At 38.2% G+C, this 16,513-nt stretch overlaps 1 non-coding gene across 1 annotated transcript; it reads left to right on the top strand.

The window, feature by feature from the left end:
- The first annotated feature begins 281 nt into the window (after positions 1-281).
- Positions 282-388, top strand: LOC121231541 (small nucleolar RNA R71). The gene has a single exon (XR_005929599.1). It is a non-coding gene; the product is annotated as a small nucleolar RNA R71 (small nucleolar RNA).
- Positions 389-16,513: the final 16,125 nt, after the last annotated feature.

Here is a 16,513-nt window from a genome sequence, read left to right on the forward strand (position 1 = left end):
CATTACTGGATGTACCTGCGTAGAACCAAGTAAACCGTCAACCTTTTTATTGAAAAGCTCTACTTGATTAGAGAGCATGGTGACTGAATCGATGTTATAAATGCCAGCTGTTTTCATTGGCTTTGTCCTCATAACTTGCCACTGATAGTTATTCAATGACATCTCCTCTATAAATTCATAGGCATCTTCTAGTGTTTTATTGTTGATGGTTCCGCTAGTAGCTGCATCAAGTCGGGGGATTCAGGCCATTATGGAATGTTTGTACTTGAAGCCAAAGCGGTAACCCATGGTGAGGGCACCTTCTCAGTAAGTCCTTGTATCTCTCCTATGCATCATAAAGTGTTTCTAAATCCATCTGCACAAAAGAAGAGATATCATTACGTAATTTAGCCGTTTTAGCCGGCGAAAAATATTTCAGTAAAAATTTCTTGGTCATTTGTTCCCAAGTAGTGAAGACCCTCGTGGTAACGAGTTCAACCACAGTTTAGCTTTGTTTCTCAGTGAAAAGGGAAACAACCGAAGACGTATGGCATCATCAGAAACGCCATTGATTTAAATGTATCACAAAATTCTAGAAAGTTCACTAAGTGAGCGTTAGGATCTTCATCCTGCAAACCATCATACTGAACAAACTGTTGTATCATCTGAATAGTGTTAGGTTTTAATTCAAAAGTATTTGCAGCTTCAGCAGATCTAACTATGCTAGATTCAGTTCCTGTTCAAGAAGGTTTAGCATAATCATACATAGTACATGGAGCAGGATTTTGATTAGCCACAATTGCAGGATGTAGCAAATTTCCTTGGTTTTCAGCCATCTCGTCGTTTGGGGGTTGAGTATCGTCTTCTCGCTCGTTCTCCATGTACCGTAAGCTATGCCTTATTTCTCTTTGATTTCTACAAACTGTGCGATCAATTTATTCATCAAAAAGTAATGGTCCTGACGGGTTTCTTCTAGTCATAAACTATAAAAAGCTACCAAGAGAAAAAATAAGTAAATAAATAAATAATAATAATAAACAACTAAAATTGAATTGCAAGAAAAATAAACAACTAAAATTGAATCCCCAGCAACGGCGCCAAAAACTTGATCTCGTGATTTGTAACAAGTAATAAATATTTATAATGAAGATCAAACCTAGACTAACTATTATCGCGAAGAAAAGGCAAGCGCACCTATCAAACAATAGTATAGTAATGGCAAGACCGGGATATCATACCCAAGGGAACCAAAAGTACTAGTAATAACTATCATTTTATTATCTAGCCTAAAAATAAAAGGGTTTGTTTATTAAACTAATTATCTAGACTAATTAATTATTTTAATTAAAGCAAAGAGAAAATTTGGAACAAGACTTGAAGAAAAGCAATTGAAAAAGACGAAACCCAAGGAGGAATCCACCTAGATTTCACTTGTTATCTGACTATGAACCAGACGATTTATTCACTTGACTTGATCCATGAGATTCCCTAACCTGTGTTATTATCCCTTTTGAGACTAATAACGGCTAACCCTTAGTTGAATTAATCAAAATTTCTTTCTTAATTAAAACCCCTAGGGAAGCAGTAAATCACTCTATGGACTCCTATATTAGGTTTCACTCTAATCTGAAAAAATCTAGTAACCCTATTTCTAGGTGTTCGATCAGCTCTGGTTAATTATGACAAATCTACTCTTAGGCAGGGTCTATTCCTCCTCTACATAAGCACATCAAATCATGAATTAATACCCAGAATATTAACTCAAGCATTAAGAACTTATAATTAAGAACAAATCAAGTATTTATCATACAGTTCAGATAATAATAACAAGATCCATCGTAGGTTTTATCCCCCTTAGGTATCCAAGGGGTTTAGATCATAATAAAATAAGCGTACATCTCAAAAGTATAAAAATAACAAAACATGAAGAAAACTCTAAAAACCCCTGAAGGAATTCTGAGGGAGATCTTTAGTCTTGGAGTAGCTCCGGCTTTTGGGATAGATCACCTGGCTTCCTTTAAGTAATTCCTGGCATGTTGTTCTATATTCTAGAAAAGTTCTGGAAGAGGCCCCCTTATTAGGTCACACTTAGGGTGTTTATATAGGCTTTGGATTGGCTTTCTTCCTCCCTAAATACCCTTTTTCCGTGTAAAATACAACTCTTTGAAAAAGGGACACGCCCATGTGCCACGGCCGTGTGACGTAATTGCCAGTCCGTGTTCAATTTGTTATATTGCACACGGTCGTATGGGCTCAATGGCTAGGCGGTGTGAATCGTGAAAACCTTGGTCGACACCCCGAAGGCCACGGGCGTGTGAGATGCCTGTGTGGCAAGGCTTAGGCCGTGTCTTCTTCTCGATTTGGTCCATTTTGTCCCTTTTTTTCTCGTTTTTGGTTCCTTTTGACTCTTGGTGCTCTCCTGAGTACAAAACATTAAATAACCGGATTAAGAGCACCAAAATCTACAAATCTAGTAATAAACATCCATAAATATGCTAAGTATTTGGGGTATAAACTTGTATAATTTGGCGTTTATCAGCTCTTTATAACTCTGATAGAATCAAGAACTTTTTTAGGAAATATATAAAGAAGAATAATTACTCGTAATGAAATAGCCAAAATTAAAAATTGTAAAATAAAAATTATAAAACCTAATAAAAATAAGCTCAAAGAAAAATAAAAAGTAGTCTTAAAATAGAATAAAAGTAACAACATAAAATAATAAATAAAAGTTTTTAAACATCTTCATCGCTAGATGGTTCGCGATGTTGGGGTGGCGATGAGATATGGAAGTGCTGACAAATTTGCTGTAGAGTAGCATCAATGCTATCGAAGCGCTAAAAACACTGCTGCTCGAATCAAGTAAGGCGCTCAGAGATGTCAACGTATGAAGCCACCGAATGAACTGGACGAGAGGGGGGTGGTGGCTGAGACAATGGGTCCTCATGACGTGGAGGAACATCATCAGTAATGTCCTCTGGATCCTCCTCCTCGGTGGACTGGACGAGGCGGTACTGAGGAGGGTAGGTGCCACGTCATTTCTCGATCATCCTCATACTTAGCATGCTCGAGATGCCCTGTGGGGACATCTGGTATGAGAGTGAGGGAGGATGATTGGGTTACTGTGTTGAGGAGCCTGAAGTACCAAGCCATTCGAGTCACATAGGGCCATATAGAGATGACCCCTCTCCTGTGCTGCTCCATCTGGTGGTGAATGGCGAGGGCAATAAAGTAGGTGAGGTTGATGACGTGCCCATTCGCCATACTCCATAAGAAATAGGCGTCGTGGGTAATGACGACGCCGGTGCTCTCTCGTCTCCCTGTCAGAGTGTGAACCAAGATAGTGTGTAGATACCTCAAGGATGAAGGGAGAACCGATGCCTTGGAGCGGTTAGGATCATAGGTGGCCAAGGCAGGAATGAGGTCCCTCCAGCATTTTGAGGGGAAGTAGTGGATGTGGCAGTGGAGGGTGTTGAGTTCATTATCATCCATGAATTCCTCCGTGTATAGCTCTAGTGCAATCCCGAACTCGGGTACGCTCAACTGGCGTACTAGACCACCAAGGCAGAACTGGACCATTCCAGGATCGTCAAATTTTGTCATGATGGTTTGAAGATGGCACGTCGAGCAGAGTTTGAATGTGAACTCGAGATACTTCGGCTCGACGATCTCAAAGAAGAGCCCCCATGGGTTAGTCGTTAGGAGGGCTCAGACCACGTCAGCCAATTTAATCTGTTTGAATGCGGCCTAGTCAATGCAGCAGTCTACACCTAGGGGTTGGGCCCGTAATATCTGATATAATTCCTCATGGGGTCCCAAAGGAACCTGGAGGAACGGGTGCCTAATCTTTGTGGTAGGACCCGAGGATGACGCTGCTCCTTTCCTCTTCTTCGAGGCGGGAACAACGGTCTTCTTACCACATGAGGATGACATTGTACCTAGTTGAAAGATCAAAAGTCAACTAATACGTCCCAAAAATAGCACAGAAGCATAAAACTAAATAGGAATATTTCATGAGACTTACGTAATGGATGAAGTAAAAGAAATTACTAAATATATCAAGTTATAGGATTATAGGAATAATGTAACGGGAATATGACTGAATGCATGTGGGTAAGCATAAATTTCATGGAACAAGAAAAAAATGAAAGAGTATAGCATAATGTAGTAACTAAAATGACAAAATTTTTATAAACAAGCATGAGTATTTTAACATTCTAGCTAAGAAAATTCTTTCAAAATAGTTCAATAGAGCAGAGAAATCATGAAATAAGCAACATATTTAAATAAAATAGAGAGAAAATAGTAAACAAATGCAAAAGGAAGGAGCTTGGGGCGTCGGAATTGGTGTTGTAGGCGGCGCACAGGCGTGGGGGGTAGGGCGTGTGAGGTTGCAGCGGCTAGGGTTAGGGATTTTTGGGGAGGGAGATGATGAATAGTGAGGGGTTTATATAGATTTTGGGGCACATGCCCGTGTGTTTCCCGAATTTTGAATTTGGGCACATCTGACATTCGGGCCACGCCCGTGTCACATGGCCATGTCTTGCTTCGTTCGCTTCTCCTATGCCTGTGTACATAGGTCTACGCCAGTGTTCTCTTTGACAGTGTCGACCACGGGTGGATGGCACGGGCGTGTCTCACGCCCGTGTTACATTCTCAGTTTTAACAACGGTTTCAAGGCACGGGCGTGTCTCACGCTCGTGTTGTTTTCACAGTTTCTCCCACGGCCATGTCACACGGTCATGGCAACTTATCACATCCCGTGTTGGGGAAAAAATCTTGCCCTGTTTTCACACAGCCTAATACACGTTCGTGTGCCTGGCCGTATGGTCTTTATAAAGCCTACGTTCCATGGTTCGATTAGTATGTTAGATGTTAAAAGTTAAAACTTAAATAAATCATTACTGTTAGTGCTCGGGTTGCCTCCCGAGAAACGCTTATTTATAGTCTAAGCTCGACTTGCCTCTCTTTTGCATGGTCAAGGTGGTGCGAGGAGTTTACACTCCTCATCTCTACTATCAACTTTATCAACATAAGGTTTAAGACTGGTATTGTTTACCTTAAATGTGTCGAATTTGGGATGAATTACCTCGACTGTACCATATGGGAAGATACTGAGTACCATAAGAGGAATTTCTTCATTAGGTTCAGGAGTGGCAATGCGAGGATCTGCTGCATCTAGTAGTACTTCGTCTTCAACCTTAAGTTGATTTGGTGAGGTATTGAGCTTGTCCTGGCTCGATTTCGGTTTATCGGGTGTTCTCAGTTTCTGTGTCCACCATTCATCTAGCTCCTCGATTTGTAGCCTTTATTCTTCATAGATAGATCCTTTGTTGTTGTTTGAACACGGCTCATATGTGTTCTTTGAAACTCTCTTAGACAGGGTCTATTCTTCCTCTAAATTAGAGCTTAACTTGAATCAATATCCTAGAATATCAAAACAAGAATTAAGAACACATAATTAAGAACAAGTCAAATATTTATCAAACACTTCAGATAATAATAACAAGATCCATCTTAGGTTTCATTCCTCTTAGGTATTTAGGGGGTTTAGTTCATACTTATGAAGGAAAACATCTCAAAAACATAAAGATAACAAAACATAAGAAAACCCAAAACTCCTGAAAGAACTTGAAGGGAGATCTTCAGTTTTGATGATGAATCCGGCTTCTGAGATGGATCAATCGGCTTTCCTTAAGTAATTCCTCGCTTCCTCCTCTGTGTCCTCCTTCTAAGTGCCTCCTCAGGTGTTTAAATAGGCTTTAGAATGCCTAAGAGCCCTAAAAATTGGCCTTTTTCCGAATAGGACTATGCTTGGACTCGACAGGGACACGCCTGTGTGAGATTACTCCAGCCCGTGGTCAAGGTTGTTGAATAGGCACGGGCATGTAGTCTACCCCTGTAAGTCGTGCTTCAATCCTACCAAATGGACATGGCCATGTGACACGCCCGTGTGAAGAAGTTCAGGCCGTGTTGATTTCCTACGTGGGTTTATTTTCTCCGTTTTCGGCCCGTTTCTCTCTCTTTTTACTCTCCTATTCTCTCCTAGGTATAAAACATGAAATTAAAGGATTAGGAGCATCGAATTGACCAATTCTAAGGAGAAACCATCCATAAATGCGCTAAGCATGGGATAAAAATATGTATAAATTACGGTTTATCAGTGATCTATTAAGCAGGCCAAGGAGGCTAGGCCACCACAAAATAGGGAAGAAGTGGACCCTAAAGAAGGGCAGATTTATGTTTGCCAATATTTTCAGAGGCACCATCCGGGTGAGTGTTGGAGGAGGATGGTGCTTGATTGGTATGTGGTTCAATGGGGCATAAGATTAGGGATTGTCCTTATCATCAATATCAGGTGCAAGCTCGGGGTCAAAATCAAGGCCCAGCTGGGGGTCAAAATCAGAGAGGTAATCAGGGTGCTCAAAGGGGTCGTAATCAAAATCGAAATGGGAATGGTAATCACGATCAAAGAGCACTAGCTCAATGTACGAATCGAGTTGAGACAAGACAACCTACCTTGGTTTATACGGCTATGCACCAAGAGGATAGAGATGCGACTAACGTCATAGCAGGTACCTTCACTATTTACTCGATACCCTATTTTGCTTTGATTGACATAGGATCTACCCATTCATATGTTGCTTATATTGTGGCTGTAAAATTGGGGATTGGGGTAGAGGAAACTGAAAACATTGTAACTGTAGTTAGTCCCTTAGGATCGTTCACACTTGTGAATAAAGTTTATAAAAGATGTTCCTTAGAAGTTCAAGGAGAGGTATTCCTTACCGATTTGATGGAACTTTCTTTCAATGAATAAGATTTGATTTTGGGGATGGACTGGTTGGTTGAGCATCAAGTTCGATTAGATAGTGCATTAAAGATGGTGACTTTAGTTACTGAGTCTGGTAAAGAAGTTACTATGGTAGGGGCACGTCGGAATTATCTGTCCAATGAAATCTCTACTTTAGTAGCAGAAAAGATGGTACCAAAAGGGTGCAAAGTGTTTTTGGCTTATGTCTGAGATACAAGCTTCGTTGACCCTGTAGTTGAAGGTATTCATACAGTGAGGAAATTTCCCAATGAATTGCCAGGGTTACTTCCGGAGAGGGAAGTGGAATTTGAAATTAAGTTGTTTTCGAGAACGAAACTTTGTCCATCGCTCCCTACCACATGGCACCGAAAGAGCTTAAGGAGTTGAAGGTGCAGTCGCAAGAACTGTTGGAATTACAGGTAAAGACTACGTGGGTTTAGAAAATCAAGGATAAACAGAGTTTGGATGAAACTCTAACACCTCGATTTAAACAGGTTAAGGATAGTTTGACTTAGGGCTTTGGGATTTTTTTATGGCATTTTGTGCTTTGAAGGGAGATATTATGTGCCTAATGATCAGAATTTGAGACAATCCATACTTCAGGAAGCACATAACAACCTTTATGTTATGTATCCTAGTAGTACTAAGATGTATCATGATTTGAGGGAAGTGTATTGGTGGTCGGGTCTTAAATGTGAAGTGACCAAATTTGTAAACGACATACACACAAAATGGCTAAGTCCCTATACATGCCATAAACTAGAGCGTTTGTAAACGAAGATACCCATTTGGTAACTTGATAGTCGATAGTGTGAAGTGATCTTCGACGACCTCCAACCCGAGCTTGCTTTTAAGTACTCTAAACCATGGGAAAGTGAAAGAAGTAAGCTTATAAAGCTTAGTAAGTTCACATGTAAAATAATAAGCATTAGCAATCAATTTAGCTTACTACTATGCTGTCATAATTTGCTTAAATAATGTTTAGTTCTTACTTTCCTATCTTACTCATTGGTAACCTTACCAAAGACTCAGAATACAAAAGGCACCTTACTTAATAGCTTGCTTACATACCTGCAACATCTCACTTAACACATGAGTACTCTTTCATAATATAGGCATATTGCCAATCATGTCATAAAGTGTCACAAGCATAACTGAAAACTCATCACTAACTTAATACTTGATAATATCAATTACTTACAATCTCAATATTAAATAAGCTTTAAATGCATACCTATACTCTTTCTTCATGTTCTCACATTGTCGTTTCTTTGACTTACTCTTTGGATTACTCGGGAACCTTTTCCTTTTTAAACTTACCATTGCCATGTCTTGACATGGTCTTACATGCTATCCTTGCCATATGAACTCACCAACGCCATGCCTTGGCATGGTCTTACATGGGACCTTTGCTTTATAGTAACTCATCAATGCCATGTCTTGACATGGTCTTACATGATTTCCTTACCTTATAGAACTTATCAATCCCTTGCCTTCGCATGGTCTCTTACATGATATCCTCATCTTACCAAATGCCATGTTCCAAACATGGTCTTACATGGTATCCTTGTCTTAGTGCCAATGCCACATCTTGATGTGGTCTTACATGGAGTCCTTAATCAATGTCGATGCCATGTCTTGACATGGTCTTACACGGGATCCTTGCCTTACCAATGTCATGTCTTGACATGGTCTTACACGGTATCCTTAACCGTCAATTCCTCCTTAAATGTCATGTTATGAACATGGACTTTTCCATCAATTCTTCCTTAATTTCCATGGTACAACATGGACTTTAAGATATCAATGCCTTGTCAAGTCATAGCTGAAACATACTTGCTCAAATTCTCAAGGTTAGTCGCATGACTCAATAATGACAATACTAATAACAATAATTGCATAATAATAAAATGCTACTCAACTTACATACTTACATTTTCAATCTCATCATATCATTAACTTAACTTATTCTCATCAAACTATGCTAGTCAATACTTTCTTGTTATCATACAAAGCCATAATACAAAATATGGTCTTACATATAAATTATACAAGTTCTCTTTCCAATATCGAATTATTATTGAACATTAATCATTATATCTGAAACTCGATGCTAAAGTATTTATGGCCAAAATGTCAATTTATCATTCAAATATGCATAATTAAATGCTTATTAAACATATGAACTTACCTCGATACCAAAACAACCATTTTACCAACTTTCTCGATTTTCAGTTTCTCTCGTTCTAGGTCCAAATCTCACTTTCCGGGATCTAAAAATCATATTTCACTTATTTAATTAATGTAATATTCAAAACATTCCCTAACTCAAACTTTGGAAAAATTACAATTTTGCCCCTAAACCCTTACAGAAATACGATTTTACCCCTAGGCTCAGAAATTGAAATTTATCCATTTTTCTTATGTTTTATGACACGCTAAACATTTTTACCTTCTATGGAAACATCAAATTCCCACTCTATCATGTACTTATGAGCATTAGGTATTTTTACCAATTATGTCGTTTTACTCGTTTTCACTTAAAATTGCTTAGCAAAAGTTGTTTAACATAATTTCAAGCTTCATATTCATGGAAATGCACTCTTCCCCAAACCTACATAGGGGGCTAGCTTGCTTCCACTGGTGGCAGGCGGGCGGGCGAAGGGTCCAAAGGACACGTAGCCGGGGGCGAGTCAAAAAGAAAAGAGTTCCATTTTCCTTCTTGTTCATCAATCGGAAATCAAGACAAACCAGGCACTACGGTAAGACGTGAAAACACCCGATCCCATTCTGACCTCGATATGTGGAATCGTCTTGCGCCGTATGTACTGAGATTGTTCGGGAGACATGGTTTACCATAAAACATCAAAATAAACACATTTAACCTCTAGGTATTTTTCCAAATATGAACCCTAGCATGAATTATTGCTAGAATAAGCTAAATCAAGTTACCGGGACTCTAAAAACGTAAAGAACATTAAAAACGAGGCTAGAACGGACTTACTGTTGAGCTTGGAAAGTTTGGAAACCCTAACCATGGCTTCCCCATGCTATATTCGCCCTCCATGAAGAAGATGGAATAATTTGGATTTATTTTCCCTTTTTAATTCTTTTAATTACTAAATAACCAAAAATGCCCTTAAAGGCTTTCCTTTCAAATTTGTCCTATTCTTGCCCATTTTTGTCCAAACTTAAATATAATAGTCTAATTACTAAATAAGGACCTCCACTTTAAGAACCCATTTCAATTAAATCTCCTTTATCACACATTTTGCTAATTTTAAAATTTAGTCCTAATTATCAAATTAGGCACTTGTACATAAAATTTCTTCACAAAATTTTCACACAATTATTCTATCAATGAATAAACCTTAAAAATTAATCGAAATAATTTTTTTGACCTCGGATTCGTGGCTTCGCAACCACTATTCCATTTAGGCCCTATTTCAGAATGTTACATTTCTCCACCCTTTAGGGATTTTCGTCCCCGAAAATCTTACCTACAAATGGATTCAAAATTGATTTCCAGCAACATTTTCAAATTCTCATTCAGCCTTGGCATACCCAACATTTTACTTCCTAAACTAAGGCTCTGAACTGGAATACTTACGGATAAGTAACTGACCTTATTTTATCATTAGCCTTATACTCTCTGATTGAATAAGCCGTCAGTGGACAAGATTCGTAAACATGGGGATGAAGATTTTCGGGCTACAATTGATGATGATGCTAAGAGAGCTGAATTCTAGCTTTAGAACACTATCCGAGTATTCGATGAATTATCCTGTACTCTGGAAGAATGTATCAAATGTGTGGTATTTTTACTCAGAGATAATGCATATCACTGGTGGAAAACATTGACATCGGTGGTTCCTAATGAACGGGTTACCTGGGAATTCTTTCAGGCTCAGTTTCAAAAAAAGTATATAATCCAAAGATTTCTCGATCAGAAACATAAACAATTTCTAAAGTTGAAATAGGGCCGAATGACTGTGACTGAGTACGAAAAAGAATTTGTATGATTGAGTAAATATGCTCGGGAATATGTTTCTACTAAAGAGATTATGTGTAAGCAGTTCATTGATGGGTTAAATGAAAATATAAAGCTATTAGTTGGGATTCTGGAAATTAAAGAATTCGTTGTTTTAGTTGAAAGAGCTTGTAAAGCTAAAGATCTTAGTAAAGAAAAAAGAAAGTAGATTTAGAAGCTAGAGATACTAGAAAGAGAATGATGAATAAGCCATATCAACTTCATCAAAGAAATCCAAAGATTTGTATACTCACCTGAATGCTTCGATGGGATATTCGGACAAAGATCATGCTAAACAACACTTCGTTTCTAAAGCTCAAGCTACATCAGTAGCTAGTGTTGGCAATGTAAGAGACAACAAACCCGAATGTCAACAATGTGGGCAACGACATTTCAAAAAGTGCTGGAGCAAAAGAAATAAAGCCTGTTACAAATGTGGATCATTGGATCATTTTATGCGGGATTGCCCAGAATTGATGGAAAAAGATGATGTTCAGAACACGAGGCCGAGTAATACTATAAACATAGGTAGACTACCTAGAAACACGAAAAATGTGAGTGGAAGCCAGAAAGTGACTAAAGACTCTACTATGAGGTTAGAGGCGAGAGCACGTGCACGAGCCTACGTTATTCGCGCTCGAGAAGAAGCAGCATCTCCAAATGTCATTACCGATACTTTTACTCACTATGATACTAAAGTTATTGCATTGATAGATCCAAGATCAACTCAATCGTATATATGTGTGAATTTAGTATCCAGTAAGACTTTGCTTGTAGAATCTACTGAATTTGTAATTAGAGTATCAAACCCCTTAAGCAAGTGTGTTTTGGTTGATAAAGTGTGCAAGAACTATCCATTAATGATTCGAGATAATTGTTTTCTGGCTAATTTGATGCTGTTACCATTTGATGAGTTTGGTATAATTCTAGGTATGGATTGGCTAACATTGCATGATACTATTGTGAATTGCAAAAGAAAGATGATAGATTTGAGATGTCAGAATAATGAAATTATTAGAATTGAGTCAAATGGTCTGAATGGTTTGCGAGCAATGATTTCTTTGATGTTAGCTCAGAAATATGTGAGAAAGGGTTGTGAAGCTTATTTTGCTTATGTGCTTGATACGAAAGTGACTAGAAAGAAGATTGAATTAGTGCCAATTTTATATGAGTATACAGATGTGTTTCCTAAAGAGTTACTGGGTTTACCACTAATCCGAGAGGTTGAGTTTGGCATTGAGTTAATGCCGGGTACAATGCTGATATTGATAGCTCCGTACAAAATGGCTCCGACAGAGTTAAAAGAATTAAAAGCTTAGTTGTAACAATTAAAAGATAGAGGTTTCGCACGACCAAGTTATTCTCCTTGGGGTGCACCGATTTTTTTTGTGAAAAAGAAAGACGGAACTATGAGAATGTGCATTGATTATCGACAGCGCAATAAAGTGACGATCAAGAATAAATATCCATTACCGCGAATTAATGATTTTTTTGATCAGTTGAAAGGGGATACAGTGTTTTCAAAGATAGATTTAAGATCATGTTATATCAATTGAGAGTTCAAGACTCTGATATGCCGAAAATTACGTTTTGAACGAGGTATGGACATTATGAGTTTTTAGTTATGCCTTTCGGACTAACTAATACAACTAATGTTTTTATAGATCTAATGAATCGGCTCTTTAGACTGTATTTGGATCGATTTCTAGTTGTGTTTATAGATGACATCTTGATTTATTCTCGTGATGAATCTGAGCATGTTGAACATATGAGAATAGTGCTACAAACTTTGCGTGATAAGTAGTTGTTTGCAAAGTTCAGTAAATATAAATTCTGGTTGCGTAAAGTCAGTTTTCTGGGGCATATTGTGTCAACATCGGGTATTCGAGTCGATCCGAGCAAGATTTCTGCAATAATGGATTGGAAGCCTCCAAGAAATGTATCTGAAGTTTGCAGTTTTCTAGGACTGGCTGGCTATTACGGACGGTTCGTAAAAGGCTTTTTGATTATTACAATTCCGATGACGAAAGTGCTACAGAAAGATGTTAAATTCGAGTGGTCAGAAAAGTGCCAGAAAAGTTTTGATCAGTTGAAAGCTTTATTGACCAAAGCTGTAGTGTTAGTTCAGCTAGAATTGGGTAAAGAATTCGTAATTTATAGTGATGGATTGTTGAATGGTCTGGGCTGTGTTTTGATGTAGGAAGGCAAAGTCATAGCTTATGCCTCGAGATAATTGAAGCAACATGAAAAGAATTACCCGACGCATGATTTGGAATTAGCAACTATCATATTCACGTTTAAGATTTGGCGCCATTATCTGTTCGGTGAGAAATGTTACATTTATTCTTATCACAAGAGCTTAAAATACTTAATCAATCAAAAAGATCTAAATTTACAGCAACGGAGATGGTTAGAATTGTTGAAAGATTATGAGTTAGTGATTGATTACCACCCGGGAAAGGCCAATGTCTTTGCTGATGCTTTGAGCTGAAAATCCCTATTTACTTTACGTGTAATGAATACTCAGGTGGCTTTATGTGATGACAGCTCAATTGTAGCAGAGTTGAAAGCAAGACCATTATTTATTCAGCAGATTTACGAAGCTCAGAAAGTCGATAATGAATTTTTAGTAAAAAATGCTCAATGTGATTCGAATCCTGATTCAAAGTTTCGATTTGATAATGATGACTGTTTAAGATTCATAAACCAAATATGTGTTTCGTGAAATTCAGAGTTGATTCGGATGATTTTGAACGAAGCACATGGTAGTCATTTATCTGCTCATCCGATAAGTACAAAAATGTATAATGATTAGAAACAGCTTTACTTGTGGCCTGGTATGAAGCATGATATCTTTGAATTCATTTCGAAATGTTTAATCTATCAATAAGTTAAAGTTGAGCATCAAGTACCGTTTCAGTTACCTCAGTAGATTATGATTCCCAAATGGAAATAGGACAGAATCACGATGGATTTTTTATCAGGTTTGCCTATGTCTCTAAGTAAAAAAGATGCAATATGGGTGGTTGTTGATAGACTAACTAAATCAGCTCATTTCATTCTGATACATATGGATTATTCACTTGATAAACTTGTTGAGTTGTACATCTCTTAGATTGTGAGATTGCACGAAGTTCTTATTTCTATTGTTATTGCACGAAGTTCCTATTTCTATTGTTTCGGATAGAGATTCGAGATTTACATTGCGATTCTAGAAGAAATTGCAAGATGCGCTGGGTACAAAGCTACATTTTAGTACGGCATTTCACCCCCAGACAGATGGTCAATCCGAAAGGATTATTCAGATACTCGAAGATATGTTGAGATGCTGCATTCTTGAATTTGAAGGTACGTTGGAACGATACCTGCCATTGATTGAATTTACGTATAATAATAGTTTTCAATCGAGTATAAAAATGGCACCATATGATGCTTTATATGGTCAAAAATGTCGAACACCTTTATATTAGACTGAGCTCAGTGAGAATAACATACACTGTGTTGACTTGATCAAAGAAACTGAACAGAAAGTGAAAGTGATTTGTGAAAGTTTGAAAGCAACATCTGATCGTAAGAAATCGTACGTAGACTTGAAATGAAAAGATATTGAATTTTAGATCGGGGATCGAGTGTTTTTGAAAGTCTCACCGTGGAAGAAAATACTCCGATTTGGTCATAAAGGCAAATTGAGTTCGAGATTTATTGGGCCGTATGAGATTATTAAGCGTATTAGGCTAGATGCTTACAGATTGTTGTTGTCATCTGAGCTAGAAAAGATTCATAATGTATTTCATGTATCTATGCTTCAACGTTATTGATTTGATCCTTCGTATGTGACCTCTCCGTTTGAGATTGAAATTAAGTCCAATATGACATATGAAGAAGAACCGATTTAGATTTTAGATCGACAGGTTAAAGAATTGAGAAATAAGAAAATCTCTTTAGTGTAAGTCTTATGGCATCGGCACAGGATTGAAGAATCTACGTGGGATCCCAAGGATGCTATAAGAGAGAAATATCTGAACCTATTCGCTAGTAAGATTTTCGAGGACGAAAATCCCTAAGGGGGGAGAGTTGTAATAGCCCTGCTTAGACCCTAGTCAGAACAGTGATTACGGAACCATAAATCTAAAGTCGTAAAATTATTTTAATATTATTTTATGTGTTTACATCATGTGAATAAGTATGTGTGAAAATTTCGTGATTTAATTTCACCGTGTGTGTGCTCAATTTGATAAAAGGACCTAATCGTAGAAAATGCAAAAGTTGCATTTTATATTATAAAGGTGTCTAATTGCCATGACTTATTAAAACAAAGGTCCTTATGTTGTTATTATTCCATTGATAAGGTTAATGGACATAAATGACCATCCATTAATTGATTTTATAATGGTTTATTAAAGGTTAAAATTGTAAAAGGATTATTAATGATAATAAAATAAAACAAAACAAAAGATTAGTGATGTAACGCCGTGAATTTGGGCCTAGAAGAATTGGGCCTTGAGTATGGGTCTGTAAGGAGGTTGTATATAAGCATTTAATTGTGCAAGGAAATGACATAATTAAATGTCTGCTTTTGTGGTTAATGGCTCTTAGAAGTGTTGGAGAAATCTTGGGTTAAAACTGGGCTTTAGCAAAACTTTTGGTTTTAAGTGAATAAAACCCTGAGTGCTTGGATGAAGGCCTTTTAAATTATTGTGGTAAATAAATGACACAAGGAAGCATGTGGTCTAGTGGTTGTGGCGTCATTAAGGTTGCAAGGGAGCCTGGGTTCAAGTCTTGGCTCTTGCAATTTATTTTGGTTTTTCTTTTAAAGGAACCTGGACTTTGGCCTATAGAACTTATAATTAATTGAGGTTAAAATGGTGACACAAAGAGCCTTGTGGTGTAGTGGCAAGGTGGCGTGTTGTGTAACTGGGAGGTCTAAGGTTCAAGTCTTGGGATATGCAATGGAGTATTTATTTTGTTGTTTGAGCTGTGTAGGAGGTGGAGTTGGACAGGAACTCTGTGGTTGAAGTGGACATATAAAATTAGGAATTTTCCTAATTGTTGAAAGTAATCCCACATCGGGAAGCTAACATGGGAATTGGTGAGAAGTTGGCTTTAAATAGAGCGAACCGGATGAGTTGGTGAGGGAAAAAGTGATTAAGACTCAATGCAGGATGGGCCAAGGTTAGTGATCATGGACTTCGGCGCATTCTCATAAACAGGTGTGTATTCACGCCCTTCTTTGTTAGAAGTCGGCAAAAGCCGAAAAGTCAAAACCTCAACATTTAGGGCCTCACGAGTGTGCGAACGCACGAGGGGTGAACTGAGCCTATAAATTATGGGCGATAGATTGTAGAGGCCGCCACGAGCGTTCTCGTGTGCTAGGGCTGTTCTGGGCCTTGATGGGCCCGATGGGCCTGTAGGCCCGCTTGTGTAAACTTCACTGCTAAGTGGAACATAGGTAGACTTGTCATGTCACGCACATGACTTAGGTAGTTCTGGGCCTAGATGGGCCATGTGGGCCCAATGGGCTCGTGGACCCCACACGGATTAAATCTGCAATTTGTGATAATTACTGGACTGGGCTATGTAGGTTACATAGCCGTATCTAAATTTGGGCTAAATGGGCCACACAAGGGTGTGGGCCCCCTTGGGCTGCGTAATGGGTCTTAGGCCCATTTGCACCGTTATGCCTGTTTAGG

This window comes from Gossypium hirsutum, chromosome A06, assembly GCF_007990345.1.
Source record: "Gossypium hirsutum isolate 1008001.06 chromosome A06, Gossypium_hirsutum_v2.1, whole genome shotgun sequence".
Lineage (NCBI taxonomy): Eukaryota > Viridiplantae > Streptophyta > Magnoliopsida > Malvales > Malvaceae > Gossypium > Gossypium hirsutum.